General features: G+C 46.6%; 1 pseudogene; it reads right to left on the bottom strand.

Annotated features, from left to right (window-relative positions):
* Nucleotides 1-1,017: 1,017 nt before the first annotated feature.
* Nucleotides 1,018-1,983, bottom strand: LOC119861930 (annotated as a pseudogene).
* Nucleotides 1,984-18,266: the final 16,283 nt, after the last annotated feature.

Genomic DNA, 18,266 nt, shown 5'->3' on the forward strand with positions numbered 1-18,266 from the left:
CTGCTGGAAGCCACACGGCACCATGCAGGGAGGGAGCCTGCCTTAGCACCGCTGTGCTGCCAACTGGATTTTTAGTGGCCTGGTCAGTAGTACTGACAAGAGCCACCAGGGTCCCTTTTTCACCAGGCATTCTACTCGAAAACCGGACCCCTGGCAAACCTAAGAGGAGGAGAAGGGGGTAGGAACTCAGGGGAGGTCACCCTACACTGAATTGGCTGGGCTGGGATAGGAGTTAGCCCTGCCTCTGTGTGGAAGCTGAGGCCCATATCCCCCCCTTTGCATTGCTGGGGCAGCACAAATGGAGCAGATGGGGAGGGAATCTAGGCCTGAGTCTCTTGCCAGGACGCCTGTTTGTCAGACCCTCACTCGCACATGCAGCTCTGTCCTACCTCAATAGGGAGTGGACTCAACAAGCGTGTAGTGTGAGGAGCCATCAACAGGGGTGGTGGGGGTGGGCTGCCTGAGCGGCCTTTCCTGGCATGGCCTCTGACACGACTCAGTCACAAACACCTGACTGGGGCGTGGGGGAAGGTTGGGTGTCCGTGTCCCTTGAATAGCCCCTGTCCACTGCTGGTGCAGGAATCATGGATCACGCAGCACCCAGAGCTCAGCTTTTCTCATGGCCCATGGATGTTTAACCAGAGACGGGAGAGTGACAGGCCAGGAGTAATGGGAAACAACAACTACGTCCCTTCTCTTTATTGATTATATCAACAGGGAATTCTGAGGTTGGAGCAGGCACCGATATGGCTCTTTATGGGTCCCCTGGCTATCGACGAGCACAGACACTTTGTAAATGCTGCTGCCTGCCTTGGTCTCCTTCCCCCAGTGTCCTGTACTCCCTCACCAGCTGCTCTCCCATTCCTTCAGGCCTTAGATCCCATCTGAACCTTTCCCTCCAGAGTGGAGATCAGTAGCTCTTGTCCTCCCAGATGCAAGTGTCCAGGATGGAATAGGTGGACTGTGTTTTTTGTCTCCCGTTTCACCAGCGCTGGAGCCAGGTGATGAACTGACCTTTCACTTGACGAACACCCTGATTATCCTCGCACGAAGGTGTTTGCTTTTCACGCTGTAAACGATTAGGTTCATCAGGGGTGGGACCACTAGGTAGACATAGCCAATGAGAATTGGAAGCAAGGGAGAAGAGTTCTTCGCGAATCTGTGTATCACAGACAAGCCGAGCACTGGCACATAGAAGAGCAGGACAGCGCAGAGGTGGGAGACGCAGGTGCTCAGGGCCCTGAGGCGCTCCCTGTGGGACGTGATGCTCAGCACTGTTTTGAGGATCATCACATAAGAGAGTAAGATGAGCAGCGAGTCCAGCCCTACCGTGGAGACTGTAACAAACAAGCCATAGATGCTGCTGACACTGATCTCTGAACAAGCAGCCTTCATGACCGCCTGGTTTATGCAGTAGCAATGGGAGAGGACACTGATTCGACAGTATCGGTAGCGTTTCAGGAGAAAGGGGAGTGGGAATATTACGGCCACCCCTCTTAGCACAAACACTAGCCCCATCTTGTCTATTCTTTATGGGGTTAAGATGGAAGCATATCTCAGTGGGTTATGTATCGCAACAAAGCGGTCAAAGGCCATCAACAAGAGAATGGAGGATTCAGTGAATGAAAACGAGTGGATGAAGAACAGCTGGGCAAAACAGGTATCAAGACTGATCTCCCTAGAGTTAAACAAGAATACGGCCAGTGTTGACGGTATGGTGGATATTGATAAACCAAGGTCTGTGACAGCCAATATGGAAAGGAGAATGTACATGGGCTCATGGAGGGTTGGATCTGTTTTTATAATGAACAGAATGACTGAATTTCCTAATATTGAAATAACATGCATTAAGCAAAAGGGGATGGAAATCCAGAGATGGACATGTTCCTGCCCAGGTATCCCAGTGAAAAGTAACACTGCAGAGTTGAAGTTGGTGTCATTGACAGCTGACATAATGTATTGGACAGGTCCGAGGAGTTTTGAACTTTTCTTCCTAAAAGAAAAAAGAATGGGAGATAGATTCTAGATAATATTTAACGAGACATCATTCTGCTCTGAGTGCAAGTCTTGAGATTTTCAAGAGCTCAAGGAAGATCAGCAAAAACATAGTCTTGGATTTACACCACTGGTAGGAAGATAGGCACTGCCAGACTGGATTAGACCTGTATTCCATCTAGCCCAATATCCAGTGGCCACCATGAGATGCTGCAGAGGAAGGTGGAAGAAGACCTGCAATAGGCAGCTATGAGATAACCTGCTCCCAGGGAAACTTTCCCCCTGTCACCCACTAGTTAGACATATTTTGTGGTATAAATCAGGAAGGTTTAGAGCCCTTCCAGACTTTTTTGAAACAATCCTCATTCCTATAATTGTATTTTTTGGTTACCCATATAAACATCCGGTCCCTCTTTGAATCCTACTAAATTCTTGGTTCCATTGATATCTTGTGGCTGTGGGTTCTGCAGCGTACTTAAGCACTGTATCCTGACCACAAACACCCTTTCTGGCCCTCCACTCCTGAGTGTGGCCCATTGTATCATGCCATAGCAAATGCATGGTGAAAACTTATCTGTGTAGCCCAGTGGACCAGCTTATCTCTGTTATATACACTGCTTTTCATTATATTTTGCTTTATTATATTCAACTGTAATGCAAGGACCCTACAGGCTCGTATCCTGTAAGACATTGTCTTCAGCAGTTAGCATGAGGCCTGATGCCGACTTCGGCATAAATAAATTTAGGTAACCCATAAGTTATGGGAACTGGAAGTAAAGTGTAGGGAGGGGAATTTTATCCATAATGACATCAGCCAACCATAGAACATGAACAGACACCCGCTTCTGGAAAGTTTCGGATGGAACATCTGACCGCAAAGGTGCCATGACAATGAATTGAGGTATATGATAATGGGGTGAAATCATAAATACACTAACCTATAGAAGAAGGACACCTTAACATTGGTAAGGGAAGGATATACGTAGAAGGATCAGGGGAGAAACCCCTATTAAATATGCATTCAACATGCTAATGTAAGCGCAACATATTATAAAAGTGGCATCCCAGGGCAGCAGGGGAGAGATGTAGACCTTGGGAGGGGCCAAAATGATGGCCACTGGTGAAGATGAGAACAGTGACGGTGATGAGGAAGATAATGGCTAACATTTCAGGTTGTTCTGCAAGGGATGGTGTCAGTATGGATATTCAGATGCGCTATCTGTATTATCTCTATCTACCTTACTGTGTCTGTGACTTTGCTAAATGTATTCATAGATTATTTATTTGTAAATATAAAAAGTTCCTATAGTGTGAGTGTTGCACCTGTGCACATCAGGGTTCCCAACCATATAATCACTTTAATAAGAATCTGACTGGGCTCTGATCTTGGGATCTTGGGAATTTACATGTGTAAATTCGATCAGAACCAGGCTCTATTAACTTTCCCTTTCCAAATTCTCCCAGTGATCCTCTCGGACCCCCAAGAATCCCTCCAAGAGAAGCTGAAGTTCTTTGCCTGGCCAATGTTGACTGACTCTTGAGAGTTTGTTCATCCTATAGGCTTCTCTTTATCCTCACAGGACCTGCATCCTCTCCCCATGCAAGGGTCTGTTGATGATTTCAGCCATGCTCGTGTAACAGGTGATGGGTGTAAATTACATACAAGCACTATTACATTCCCCTTTCCTGAACCTCAGCTCTATTCTTTGCTGAAACACTGATGAGCAGTTCTGGTCTCTCAGGACTTTTTGGAAAGTCAGGCACGTGTATTGCAGAGGTATTTTGTGCCTTAATGTAAGTGTTAGAAAAAGCTTCTGGTCAGTTATCAGGAGAAAGTATTGTCCAACTGTTCACTGAACAAACAGTTAATAGCACAAACCCATTGCACACAGTATTTGGAGTACTTCTAAAATACTTTCTGAAGCAAAAGTTATAACATTTACACATCTATGGTGTAGCACACACGTAAACCCATTCTTTCCCCTCTGATCTTCCTTCAGAGATGATTTCTCAGGTTAGAGTGGGACTTAAAATGTAGTGTCTGTCATCTGGATTTCTTCAGAATCTGAAAAGATCCCAGTGTCTCAACCTTCATTCAGTTGCTTGTCAGCAAACAAAAGTCTAGTAGCTCCCCTGTCCCTGGGTTAATAGCTGACTGGTTCTCCTCAGGTTCTGTTCTGTCAGTCTGTAGCCTGTATCCGGAGTGGTAACAGGCCTTGGGATCAGTATGGAAAATATTCATGACCTGGGCTCTCACTCTCTATTTTTCAACATTTTTCATTTGTGGAGCCCTAACAAATTTCAAATGGGGGTGTGAATACCTTTGGAAATCTTAGACATCGTCTGCAGACCCCCAGTGGCCCACAGATCACAGATTGAAAACCAGTGGTCTAGTACATAGTACATAGTAACTCCAGCGCCTGTTATTCAGCCACAAAGAAGGTTTGCAGGAAGTAGATTTCAAAGTCAGTGCATGTGGAACTTCATTTCCCACGTGAAATAGTCTTCCGCTCTCTGACAGCCTATGTCCTGTATTTGTAAAATCTGTAGCACCCGGGAACGGCATAGTGACAGACATGGGGCTAAGCTGCCACAATGAATGTGTATGTTAAACCCAGGTCCGGGGATGTTTGCTATAGAGCTATATTCGGTTAACTATTGGGATGTTGATGTTATGGTTGTATTGGGTGAAACCAGTATGGCTCACCTTAGTTTCATAGAATCATAGAATCATAGAATATCAGGGTTGGAAGGGACCCCAGAAGGTCATCTAGTCCAACCCCCTGCTCAAAGCAGGACCAAGTCCCAGTTAAATCATCCCAGCTAGGGCTTTGTCAAGCCTGACCTTAAAAACCTCTAAGGAAGGAGATTCTACCACCTCCCTAGGTAACGCATTCCAGTGTTTCACCACCCTCTTAGTGAAAAAGTTTTTCCTAATATCCAATCTAAACCTTCCCCATTGCAACTTGAGACCATTACTCCTCGTTCTGTCATCTGCTACCATTGAGAACAGTCTAGAGCCATCCTCTTTGAAACCCCCTTTCAGGTAGTTGAAAGCAGCTATCAAATCCCCCCTCATTCTTCTCTTCTGCAGACTAAACAATCCCAGCTCCCTCAGCCTCTCCTCATAAGTCATGTGCTCTAGACCCCTAATCATTTTCGTTGCCCTTCGTTGTACTCTTTCCAATTTATCCACATCCTTCCTGTAGTGTGGGGCCCAAAACTGGACACAGTACTCCAGATGAGGCCTCACCAGTGTCGAATAGAGGGGAACGATCACGTCCCTCGATCTGCTCGCTATGCCCCTACTTATACAACCCAAAATGCCATTGGCCTTCTTGGCAACAAGGGCACACTGCTGACTCATATCCAGCTTCTCGTCCACTGTCACCCCTAGGTCCTTTTCCGCAGAACTGCTGCCGAGCCATTCGGTCCCTAGTCTGTAGCGGTGCATTGGATTCTTCCATCCTAAGTGCAGGACCCTGCATTTATCCTTATTGAACCTCATTAGATTTCTTTTGGCCCAATCCTCCAATTTGTCTAGGTCCTTCTGTATCCTATCCCTCCCCTCCAGCGTATCTACCACTCCTCCCAGTTTGGTATCATCCGCAAATTTGCTGAGAGTGCAATCCACACCATCCTCCAGATCATTTATGAAGATATTGAACAAAACGGGCCCCAGGACCGACCCCTGGGGCACTCCACTTGACACCGGCTGCCAACTAGACATGGAGCCATTGATCACTACCCGTTGAGCCCGACAATCTAGCCAGCTTTCTACCCACCTTATAGTGCATTCATCCAGCCCATACTTCCTTAACTTGCTGACAAGAATGCTGTGGGAGACCGTGTCAAAAGCTTTGCTAAAGTCAAGAAACAATACATCCACTGCTTTCCCTTCATCCACAGAACCAGTAATCTCATCATAAAAGGCGATTAGATTAGTCAGGCATGACCTTCCCTTGGTGAATCCATGCTGACTGTTCCTGATCACTTTCCTCTCCTCTAAGTGCTTCAGGATTGATTCTTTGAGGACCTGCTCCATGATTTTTCCAGGGACTGAGGTGAGGCTGACCGGCCTGTAGTTCCCAGGATCCTCCTTCTTCCCTTTTTTAAAGATGGGCACTACATTAGCCTTTTTCCAGTCATCCGGGACTTCCCCCGTTCGCCACGAGTTTTCAAAGATAATGGCCAAGGGCTCTGCAATCACAGCCGCCAATTCCTTCAGCACTCTCGGATGCAATTCGTCCGGCCCCATGGACTTGTGCACGTCCAGCTTTTCTAAATAGTCCCTAACCACCTCTATCTCTACAGAGGGCTGGCCATCTCTTCCCCATTTTGTGTTGCCCAGCACAGCAGTCTGGGAGCTGACCTTGTTAGTGAAAACAGAGGCAAAAAAAGCATTGAGTACATTAGCTTTTTCCACATCCTCTGTCACTAGCTTGCCTCCCTCATTCAGTAAGGGGCCCACACTTTCCTTGGCTTTCTTCTTGTTGCCAACATACCTGAAGAAACCCTTCTTGTTACTCTTGACATCTCTTGCTAGCTGCAGCTCCAGGTGCGATTTGGCCCTCCTGATATCTTTCCTACATGCCCGAGCAATATTTTTATACTCTTCCCTGGTCATATGTCCAAGCTTCCACTTCTTGTAAGCTTCTTTTTTATGTTTAAGATCCGCTAGGATTTCACCATTAAGCCAAGCTGGTCGCCTGCCATATTTACTATTCTTTCGAGTCATCGGGATGGTTTGTCCCTGTAACCTCAACAGGGATTCCTTGAAATACAGCCAGCTCTCCTGGACTCCCTTCCCTTTCATGTTAGTCCCCCAGGGGATCCTGGCCATCTGTTCCCTGAGGGAGTCAAAGTCTGCTTTCCTGAAGTCCAGGGTCCGTATCCTGCTGCTTACCTTTCTTCCCTGCGTCAGGATCCTGAACTCAACCAACTCATGGTCACTGCCTCCCAGATTCCCATCCACTTTTGCTTCCCCCACTAATTCTACCCGGTTTGTGAGCAGCAGGTCAAGAAAAGCGCTCCCCCTAGTTGGCTCCCCTAGCACTTGCACCAGGAAATTGTCCCCTACGCTTTCCAAAAACTTCCTGGATTGTCTATGCACCGCTGTATTGCTCTCCCAGCAGATATCAGGAAAATTAAAGTCACCCATGAGAATCAGGGCATGCGATCTAGTAGCTTCCGTGAGTTGCCGGAAGAAAGCCTCATCCACCTCATCCCCCTGGTCCGGTGGTCTATAGCAGACTCCCACCATGACATCACTCTTGTTGCACACACTTCTAAACTTAATCCAGAGACACTCAGGTTTTTCCACAGTTTCGTACCGGAGCTCTGAGCAGTCATAATGCTCCCTTACATACAGTGCTACTCCCCCACCTTTTCTGCCCTGCCTGTCCTTCCTGAACAGTTTATAACCATCCATGACTGTACTCCAGTCATGTGAGTTATCCCACCAAGTCTCTGTTATTCCAATCACGTCATAATTCCTTGACATCACCAGGACCTCCAGTTCTCCCTGCTTGTTTCCAAGGCTTTGTGCATTTGTATATAAGCACTTGAGATAACCTGTTGATCGCCCCTCATTCCCAGTATGAGGCAGGAGCCCTCCCCTCACAGACCTTCCTGCCTGTGCTTCCTCCCGGTATCCCGCTTTCCCACTTACCTCAGGGCTTTGGTCTCCTTCCCCCGGTGAACCTAGTTTAAAGCCCTCCTCACTAGGTTAGCCAGCCTGCTGGCAAAGATGTTCTTCCCTCTCTTCGTAAGATGGAGCCCGTCTCTGCCCAGCACTCCTCCTTCAATCAGTTTAATAGCAGGCTGCTGGAAAATAAGCAGGAAGGGAAGCAACAGCTCAAGAAAAGCCATCGCTCAGTCAGCACTTCAAGGAGGTTGAGAGACCACACAGAAGCTAGAAGCTGGGAAGAGCCTAGTTCTGGGCTCCAGCCACATTACACAGCTTATTTTGCCATCACTGGGATTCTGTCCAGAGGTGGGGCAACTGTTCCTGAGAAGCTCTTCAGACTGACAGCGCTGGGGAAGTCTCAAGGCCCTCGGCCTGCCTGAGTCCCCATCAGAGTGGGAGGGCTTGGGGACAGAGAAGAGAACAGACTGTTGTTTGAAAACTCCCTTGTTCTCCCTACTGCTGAGATTAAACAGTGGTTTGGTTCAAGAAGACTGGCTGGTCACTCGTCCCACCACTATTCACAGACTCCCAGAGGGAAGAACCACAGGTGCCGAGCCCCCTCGGATCTGCTTGGCAAGCACAGTCCCCCCACAGTGAGCTGTAGTCCAGGGTCTGGGGGTGGGAGTCTGGGGGTGGGAGAATCACGGGATTCCACCCCATGAGAGGGCAGGGTGTGAGGCCTGACATGTGGCACTCAGAGACCTGAGAGAGGGTAGAAATGTAGGGAGCTCTGTAACTCAGAGGGGTATCTAGAGAGAAGAAGTGCTGAAGCCCTCAGCCAGTCAGGAAACAGAAATATGCCTCAACTGACCTGTTACCACAGAGCAACACAGCTCTGAATTCCTGCCTTCACAATCAAACCAGAGAATAAAAGCTTTGAAAATACATTTGCTGATTAAATTTCCAGGAGTAAATAAACCTGGTGCCATTTGGGAACTAGCTATTGATATTCCATGGGGTCTCCTGTCACTCAGCCCCTGGCAGGATCGGGCACAGAGCACACGGGACCCCTAGAGAAATCCTGACTTGGGTCATGAGGGTTTTAACACTCTGATTTCTGTGTAGCTTGAATGATCCACCGAGGAACCTGGGCATATGTCGGGGAGGGGTTCCCAAGTTACCTCGCGCTGCCCGTCCTCCCGCCCTGTCACTGAGTGACCCTGACAGCCCCGCTCAGCCCTCTGCCGCTGCACAGAACATCTGCCAATGGAAACAGCTTCTGGCCTTTCCCCTCCACTTTGCATTTTAAAGACAGTGAAACCTGCCAACGTACCCAATTCCTGCTAGACGGGGAGCCGCCAGAGGTCTTCATTCTAGAGGACAAGGAGTCATCGGAGCAGTTGCATGGGCAGCAGGCAGTATCTTTTCAGACAGGGAGGCAACTGTCTTTATGAAGCATGCCTGCACTTTCCCTTGGGGGCCACTTGGCCATCAGGGAACCTCAGCTGTTTGGTTTAGTGTGCACCAGCTTTAACCCATGGATCATTTCAGTAGGGGAAAAACTTCTCACCTGTCAGAGAGGTTAAGCACTGGAAGAAATTGCCCAGGTATGTTATGAAATCTCTATAATTGGAGATTTTTAAGAACAGGTCAGACAACCACCTGTCAGGCATGGTCTATATGATACTTAGTGCTGCCACGAGTACAGGGGACTGGACTAGATGCCATCTCGAGGTCCCTTCCAGTCCTAAAAATTTACCTGTGGAATAAACAGGGGGACCCAGGATCCAGGGATCCCCATAGTTAGGCACAGATCTCAGTGATCCACTGGTAGCTAGGACCAGCCTCCCATCCACAATCTCTGGCCCTCCACAACTGCTCTAGGACCCTCTCCAGCTCCCTGCTAGCACAGGTTCATTAGAGATGTGCTAAAAGAGTCTGTCACAGCAGGACCTGCTGAAGCTGGTTAGAGTAGCTGATGGGCACAATACCCCAGCCATAGACTGGGCAGGAGCTTTTGACCTTTCTACATCCAGACTGAAGCCATAGACTCCGTCACTCCAAACTTAATTTATGTGACGAGGACGAGGACAGATAAAAAGCCTCCAGTTTCTCTTGGGGATCCAGGCAGCTGCAGCTGGGCAGCATAGTCATAACTGAGCTTTCAGAGAAAAATGATCCGTTGAATGGGTGAAAAGGAAACATTTTAGTCTGAGTCAAAATTTTTCATGGGGAAAAAACCTCTCTGTTTTCCAGCCCAGCTCTAGCTCAAATAATGCACCTCTGTCCCTCATGCTGCAGGACCACACCCCTAGGTGGCAGCACTCGCCCCCCAACAGCCTCCCACACTCAGCACCCCCTGGACTTCTGCTAGCATGGCTACACCAGCTCTGTAACAGAGGGAGCCCCTGGAAACGGCTTGTCTGCAGCAGCCCATCCATCCGTACCTTTTCCAATTCCAGTATAGTGAGATGGGGCAACCAGAACTGCATGCAGTATGCAAGGTGTGGGCGTACCATGGATTTATATAGAGGCAATATGATATTTTATGTCTTATTTTCTATCCCTTTCCTAACAGTTCCTCACATTCTGTTAGTTTGATTTGGTTTTGGTTTTGGTTTTTGACTGCTGCTGCACATTGAGTGGATGTTTTCAAAGAACTATGGGTAATGACTCAAAGATCTCTTTCTCGAGTGGTAACAGCTAGTTTACACCCCCATCATTTTGTATGTATAGTTGGGATTATGTTTTCCCATATGCATTACTTTTCATTTGTCAACACTGACTTTCATCTGCCATTTTGTTGCCCACTCACCCAGTTTTGTGAGATCTCTTTGTAATCTGTTTGGGATTTAACTATCTTGAGTAATTTTGTCTTGATTGGAAATTTTCCCACCTCACTGTTTACCCCTTTTTCCAGATCGCTTATGACTATGTTCAACAGCACTGGTCCCAGTACAGATCCGTGGGGGACACCACTAGTTACTCCTCTCCATTCTCAAAAATGACCATTTATTTCTGCCCTTTGTTTCCTATTTTAACCAGTTACTGATCCATAAGAGGACCTTTCCTCTTAACTCATGACAATTTACTTTGCTTAAGAGCCTTTGGTGAGGAACCTTGTCAGAGGCTTTCTGAAAGTCCAGGTACACTATATCCACTGGATCCCCCTTTCCTACATGTACCAAGATCACTTCTGGAGCCTTTTTAAAAAATCAGCATTACATTAGCTCGCTACCAGCCATCTGGTACAGAGGTTGATTTAAGTGATATGTTACATACCATGGTTAGTATTTTTCAAGTGTATATTTGAGTTCCTTCAGAACTCTTAGGTGAATCCCATCTGGTCCTGGTGAAGTATTACAGTTTAATTGATCAATTTGTTCCAAAAACCTCCTCTAACGATACTGTGGGACAGTTCCTCAGATCTGTCACCTAAAAAGAATCAGGCGTGAGAATCTCCCTCATATCATCTGCAGTGAAAACCGATGCATTTATCCTCCCTGCAATAGCTTCATCTTCCTTGTCTGCTCCTTCAGCACCTCGATCATCCAGTGGCCCCACTCATTGTTTGGCAGGCTTCCTGCTTCTGATGTACTTTGAAAAAAAATTGCTGTTAGTTTTTGTGTCATTTTCTAGTTGTTCTTCAAATTCTTTTTTGGATTGCCTAATTATACTCTTACATTTGACTTGCCAAAAGTTATTCTCCTTTCTATTTTCCTCAGTACGATTTGACTTAAAATTTTTGAAAGATGTCTTTTTCCCTCTAATCACCTCTTTTACTCTCTTGTTTGGCCATAATGGTGTTTTTTGGACATCTTACTGGGGTTTCTTTTGTTGTGGTGGTTATTTAGGGGATATTTTTAGTTTGAGCTTCTATTATGATGTTTTTAAATTATTTCCATGCAGCTTGCAGGCACATCACTCTTGTTACTCTTCCTTTTAATGTCCGTTAACTAACTACCTCATTCTTATGTAGTTCCCCTTTCAGAAGTTAAATGTTACCCTGGTGAGCTTTGTTGATATTTCCCTCCCTACAAGGATGTTAAATTTAATTACATTCTAGTCACTATTACCAAGTGCTGCACATATATTCACCTCTTGGACCAGACCCTGTGCTCCACTTAGGACTAAATCAAGAATTTCCTCTCTCCTTGTGGGTTCCAAGACTAGCTGCTCCAGAAAGCAGTCATTTGTGGTGCCTAGAAATTTTCTCTCTGCATCCTGTCCTGAGGTGACATGTACCCAGTCAATACAGGGATAGTTGAAATCCCCTATTATTATTGGGATTTTTTGTTATTGTAACCTCTCTAATGTCCCTGAGCATTTCACAGTCGCTGTCACCATCCTGGTCAGTAATATATTCCTATTGCTATACTCTTATCCAAGCATGGAATTTCTATCCATATTCTATGGTTCAGTTTGATTCATTTAAGATTTTTCCTATATTTGACATTCTCTTTTTTTCACACCTAGTGCCACTCCCCTACCAGCACAACCTACACTGTCATTCCTAGTCTACATTTTGTGCCCTGGTATTACCCTGTCCCGTTCATTATCATCGTTCCATCACATTTCTGTGATGCCTGTTATATCAATATCCTCATTTAATACCAGCCACTCAAGTTCACCCATCTTAGTATTTAGACTTCTAGCATTGATACACAAGCATTTAGAAACTTTGTCAATATTTAGATGTCCACCTTCATGGGATGTAATTGAATGAGACTCTTACTTTTGTCTCTTTCTCTTCAGTCCCTACTGCACTTTGTCAATGTCTATCCTCTTCTCTTGCCTAGGATATAGAGTATACCCTTTAATAAATCCTCCCCTAAGAGATTTATCCAGGCTCTTGGTGGATTCTCCATCACTTGACTATTTTTGAATCACGATGGGCTGTTTTTTTCTAAAAGCTCTGCTCTAGGAATTATTGTGGGGCTGGTCTCTGGCCTACGCTATACAGAGAGTCAAACTAGATGATCACAATGGTCCCTTCTGGACTTGGAACCCATGAATCATTCTCCTTAGGTCCCCTTAAGTGGAGCCCAGGGGAACCCCAGTTCTCTTTGGACAGTACCAGAGAACAGACCCCTGTGTGACTGTATCTTCCCTGCACTGCCTTGATATTCCAAGGAAGCGGGTGCATTTTTCCATTCAAGGTCCCCCCTACACACACACACTCTGGGCCGAGTCCAGCTACGCAATTAACGTGCTTCGAGTTCCACTGAAGTCAAGGCACTTTGCTGAAGTGGGGACCTCAGTAAATAACCAGCTGGCTGTAATCTTGGTCCTTCTTTATCCAATTCCTAAGCACCACTGTTTGCCCCTGCCCACTGCCATGTGCCATGCTGGAAATTACATTGCCAGCCCATTGGCACCAGGACCAGGGTCTAAATCTTATCCCTGGGGGTTAGTGGCCTAAACACCCTTTGAAGATATAGACCCATGTCATTATATCTGAGCCTGGCACACTTCTCCCTGAGGCCCTGTCCCCATGGCACCCCTTTTCCCCGAGACCCTGCCTCCATGCCACCCCTTTTCCCAAAGGCCCTCCTCCCACCCTGCCCCTTCTCCCTGAACCTCCCCACCTTCTCCCCGAGGCCCTGCCCCCACCCCACCACTTCTCCCCAAGCCCCTGCCCCCACGTAACCCCTTCTCCTCATGGCCCTGTCCCCACGCCACTCTGAGCCCCAATTCCCAGCCCCCACCCCACCCCTTCTCCCCAAGGCCTTGCCCCCATCCCGCCCCTTTTCCCTGAGGCCCCGCTCCCACCCTGCCCCTTCTCCCCGAGGCCCTGCCCCCACCCCTTCTCCCTGAGTCCCTTCCCCCATGCCACCCCATTTCCCCGATTCCTTGCCCCCACATAACCCTTTGTCCCCGACACCCTGCTCTCACCCCGCCCCTTCTCCCTGAGCCCCTGCCCTCACCTCACCCCTTCTCCCCGCAGCTGTGCCTCCATCCTGCCCCTTCTCCCCAAGGTCCTGCCCCCACCCCACCCCCCTGGGGGCCTGCATGTACCTTAAAAAATAGCTTTGGTTTAATGGTGCCACCACATGCAGGTCTAGTACCCAGAAAAAGTGGACAGTTGACGAGGCCCAACGCCCTGGACTCCCCGCTTCTATGAGTCTTCCCCAGCAGACTGACTTGGACCCACCTGCCTGGCCTCCATCACACCCATTGCTCCTCCACTGGTCTTTGTCTGGCTTCCTGGGCAAAGTGTCATGTGGTCGCATTCCCCTCCTGGTTCTCAAGTTACGAAGGGCACCATCCATTGCTTAGGTACAGGCAGCTGGGCAGCCTCACCTGGCCCCGAGGGCCTCAGCAAAAGTCACACACCCAGGGAAACTGAGGTACACACAGTATTCATACAAGACAGTAAGACTCACTTTGTCACATTATGCAGGAGGTCAGACTAGTCCACTGGTCCCTCTGGCCTTAAAAATTACATTTGACCAGGGACAGAATTTTAACTGGAGATGGGCAATATCTCATATCCCACCAAAAAATAGTCTAGGATTTCCCTACAAGAAAGAATTAAATTTCCCCGGGAGGTAAAGCAACACCTTGGACTTGGAGGAACCTGTTCCCTACCAAGATGCAGCTCCCTAGTGGCTGTGCAATATCTTGCCTTGGCAATGGCTGACCAGGACATCACAATTTAAGCTCTCAGGAAGCCACTGAGGTTGATTGCAACATCAAACTTCTTCATATGTCAATGAGAAGCCTCCAGACATCAAGAGTTAGAGAGCAGCAGTTCAGCGTTCCCTAAGGATGGATCTTTAATGCATGAATCCTCAAGGCAATACAATTACCCCTTCCCCTAAACGAAGCATCTTCCTCTTGCATTGGGTGTGCTGACTGCTCTTGCTCTGATGGGGACGCCATCCTGAGACAGCTTTGCATCGGCTTTTGATTCCTCCTCCAACACTGTCTCTTTCCAGAACCAAATCCAGAATTTTTCCCATTTCTAAGAGACCCAAGTCTGAATTGCCCCAAATCACAAGTTTGGAACCCATCTACATCTCTCCAGTCTACAGAGGGATTTTCATAGATTCATAGACTCTAAGGCCAGAAGGTATCATTGTGATCATCTGGTGTCTGACCTCCTGTACCCATAAACCTTCCCTGAATTAATTCCAGTTTGAACTAGAGCAGATATTTTAGAAAAAATCCAGTCTTGATTTTAAAATTGCCAGTGGATCCACTTGATAAATTGTCCCCATGGTTAATTACCTCACTATTAAAAATGTACACATTATTTCCAGTCCAAATTTGTCTAGTTTCACCTTCCAGCCATTGGATCTTGTTATGCCTTTGTCTGCTCGACTGAAGAGCCCGTTATCAAATATTTGTTCCCTACCAGGGTACAATCCACTACCCAGCTGTTGTGTTCCTAGTCTTGAACATATTTCCACTGAGAAACTGTGACCTCAAGCTGAGATCCCCTGCTTGTTAAATGAACCCAGTGGGTTTGGTATGACTGTGCTATAATAAAGGCTCTCCATGCATTCACTCTGGCCAGTATGAGATTCAGGCAGATTGGCTGTGTCTGGGGTCTTCTTTTGTGCCTCTTCTTTCATGAGACATCTGGCTTGTCTCCTCTGCTGTGATTTGGGATAAGTGCTGGCTTTGCCGTGTACAGTACAACTAAATTGATAGGAAGTCCCACCTCTCACTTACTCTAAGGGTAATTTATTTAAGGGACTGGTTCAAAGTGAGAAGTGTCTGCCACAGAAGTGAGACGACCTGTCAGAAAAACGCTGAGATCAAAAGTCAGTTTCACCAAATATTCATTTTGTTCCTATATATATATATAGGTTTGATCTGAAAATGCTCCCCGTGGTCTGATCAATAAGCTCATTGTTCCTATATCCAATGATGTGTATGGCACACATACACAATTACTAATGATTCTGATTTCACAATGATTCTGTTTCCTCCTGTTGGAAAGTTAGGAACAGTCTCTCTTGTCGGTTACCAAAGTTCTCCTCTCTCTGACTCCAGTCAATTCAATTTCAGACAGAGTTTTTTCTTATTGTCACTGAAAATCGATGTTGGCTTCTTCGGGGAAGCCTGTGTTCAAATGACTGCATGGAAATTGTCACTCATGGAGCTAGAAGGGCTCTGGGCAGCGTTTGTCACATTGATTAATCCCATCATGGCGATGGTGCTTGAAACGGTTCTATTTTGTTACTGAGCGATTTGCAAGCATTGGAAAGATGTACTATTGAAACAGCAGCTCTTCCCCGCATCGCATAACCTTTCAGTCAGTGCCAGGCGGCTCTACAAAGTCCATAGTCAAAAGGCATTTGCAGCTGTCTGCTGCAGCCACATCTTGAGGTTCTTACTCAGTTTTGACTTTCTAACCAGCCGGGCAAACCGCACTCGACTCACAAACTGAACAAAGGGAGCTCAGAATTTGGCTCTGTGAACATATGGAAACCCCCAGCGAAGTACCAAATTGTGCTAGCTCATGTTAATTCAGCTCTCCTGCCCTGGAAAGAGCGGGGAAGTGTTCCACTTTGCCAGCTGGCTGAACAGACTGAGCAGACACTGGGTGATTGATGAAGATGCTTCAGAGTCTATCTGCATTAACCACATTTATAGCATTCCCAGATCAGTTTGGATTTTTCCTCTGGACATCAACCCTATTTAGCATCTGTCGTCCTGTAAATGTACACAAGGAAGTGACCCCCTCTCTTTGCCCTCGATAAAAAAATGGCAGACTCTTTTCAGACTATTTACCCGTTAAACTGACTCAGCCTCTGTCATTCTTATTGCTGACATTTCAGACAGCCATGGCAATGCCACAGTGTTTGCTGATGGCTGTGATTCTGAATTTTTTCCTTCCCTTTGATCTTTTATTGGCAATCTAGAAACACAACTCCATTTTTCCTCCCATCAGTGTAGGTTCAGGGAACGGGCTCGCAGGCTTTGAAGGGAGATAATAGAGCTACTAAAACATTTTATATAACTTTGTTCCAAATAAAAAATCAATCACAAGACAAAAATAATCACATTATTTCTGATCCTGCGGTAGCTGGTTTAGCTGCATTTTGTTTGCTGACCATCATCTTTTTTTTCTTTCTTCCTTCCTTCCTTTCTTTCTGCACCCATCCCCAAAGTATCTGAGCATTGCCAGTTACCTAGTACCACTCCCCTTTGACCAAATTCTGCTTTGACTTTGACTGGGGCAACTTTGCTATCTCAAAGGGAGTCTCATAACCGCATCTGTGGTCAGAACTGGGTGAATCCATGTTTATTTTTGCAAAAACAAAAGGAGGACTTGTGGCACCTTAGAGGCTAACACATTTATTTGAACATAAGCTTTCATGGGCTACAGCCCACTTCATTGGATGCATGCAGTGGAAAATACAGTAGGGGGATTTTATATACACACAGAACATGAAACAATAGGTGTTACCGTACACGCTGTAACGAGAGTGATTAGGTTAGGTGAGCTATTACCAGCAGGAGAGAAAAAAAACCTTTTGTAGTGATAATCAAGGTGGGCCATTTCCAGCAGTTGACAAGAACATCTGAGGAGCAGTGTGGAGGGGGAATAAACATGGGGAAATAGTTTTACTTTGTGTAATGACCCATCCACTCCTAGTCTTTATTCAAGCCTAAGTTAATGGTGTCCAGTTTGCAAATTAATTCCAATTCAGCAGTCTCTCATTGGAGTCTGTTTTTGACTTTTTTGTTGTTGTAATATTGTGACTGTTAGGTCTGTAATCGAGTGACCAGAGGGATTGAAGTGTTCTCCGACTGGTTTTTGAATGTTATAATTCTTGACATCTGATTTGTGTCCATTTATTCTTTTGCGTAGAGACTGTCCGGTTTGGCCAATGTACATGGCAGAGGGGCATTGCTGGCACATGATCGCATATATCACATTGGTAGATGTGCAGGTGAACGAGCCTCTGATAGTGTGGCTGATGTGATTAGGCCCTATGAGGATGTCCCCTGAATTGATATGTGGACACAGTTGGCAACGGGCTTTGTTGCAAGGATAGGTTCCTGGGTTAGTGCTTTTGTTGTGTGGTGTGTAGTTGCTGGTGAGTATTTGCTTCAGGTTGGAAGGCTGTCTGAAGGAAAGGACTGGCCTGTCTCCCAAGATCTGTGAGAGTGATGGGTTGTCCTTCAGGATAGGTTGTAGATCCTTGATGATGCGCTGGAGAGGCTTTAGTTCACCTTCAGCCCCCAACTCTTATTAAGAATGGCTGACACTGTCATAAGATCCTGTTTTCAATCGCTTATAACTTTCCCAATTTGAAACCATATGGGCTGGAATTTTCCATTCTAGGTGTCTGCCTGGGGCTAATTTTGTTGGGAAAATTTCATCATTATCATACAGTCTGGGATGACATTATTACATACTATTTTTGCCACATGACCCCTGCCTCATTCATTGCACAGCATGGACATGCTCTGGGGATGAACCAGGGTTGTGTTCTCTTTATAGGACCCCTATAGTAAATAGGCAAGACAGCAGGAAGAGAGAGGATGGTCTCATGGTTAAGGCTATTGAGTGCTGCCCTGGAGAATTGGATTGTACCCCTGCCTCTGCCTGTGTGATGCAGGGCAAGTCACATAAACCAAACATGTCACTCATTGTGTGGTCCAGGGTACCTGATTTGAA

Source organism: Dermochelys coriacea, chromosome 1, assembly GCF_009764565.3.
Source record: "Dermochelys coriacea isolate rDerCor1 chromosome 1, rDerCor1.pri.v4, whole genome shotgun sequence".
Classification (NCBI taxonomy): domain Eukaryota; kingdom Metazoa; phylum Chordata; order Testudines; family Dermochelyidae; genus Dermochelys; species Dermochelys coriacea.